Consider the following 430-nt stretch of genomic DNA (forward strand, 5'->3'; position numbering starts at 1 on the left):
GGAAGGGCAGGGAACAGGAGACAAAAGGAAGTGGGCAAGGTGGGTTAGGAGTGTCAGAGACAGAGAGCTTAAATGTCCCCGTTCTGATCGGTACCTCTGTAGCAGGCGAAATGTTCCCCGGTCCCTCGGGCCATTTGTTAAAGTGATGAAGAGCAGAGTGGCCCACTATGAATCAGACTCCCCTGTCTGCTGGGTGCTGCATAGGGATCCTCATGGTCACATGTTCTTCTAACTTTGATCCACGCCTTCTCATGGACGGGTTGGTGTGATAGCGTATACGAAAACCCACAAACCACAATTTGTATGATATCCTACGAAATTACAGAAACTGCCGGCAGCTCACGTGATGATTAAAGCGGTCTTTGGCTGAGAAAAGGGAAGTGAGCCGGCTACAGAGCACCGTGACATGACGGTCCTTTACCGTTAGGGT

The sequence above is a fragment of the Etheostoma spectabile genome, unplaced genomic scaffold (genome assembly GCF_008692095.1).
Source record: "Etheostoma spectabile isolate EspeVRDwgs_2016 unplaced genomic scaffold, UIUC_Espe_1.0 scaffold310, whole genome shotgun sequence".
Lineage (NCBI taxonomy): Eukaryota > Metazoa > Chordata > Actinopteri > Perciformes > Percidae > Etheostoma > Etheostoma spectabile.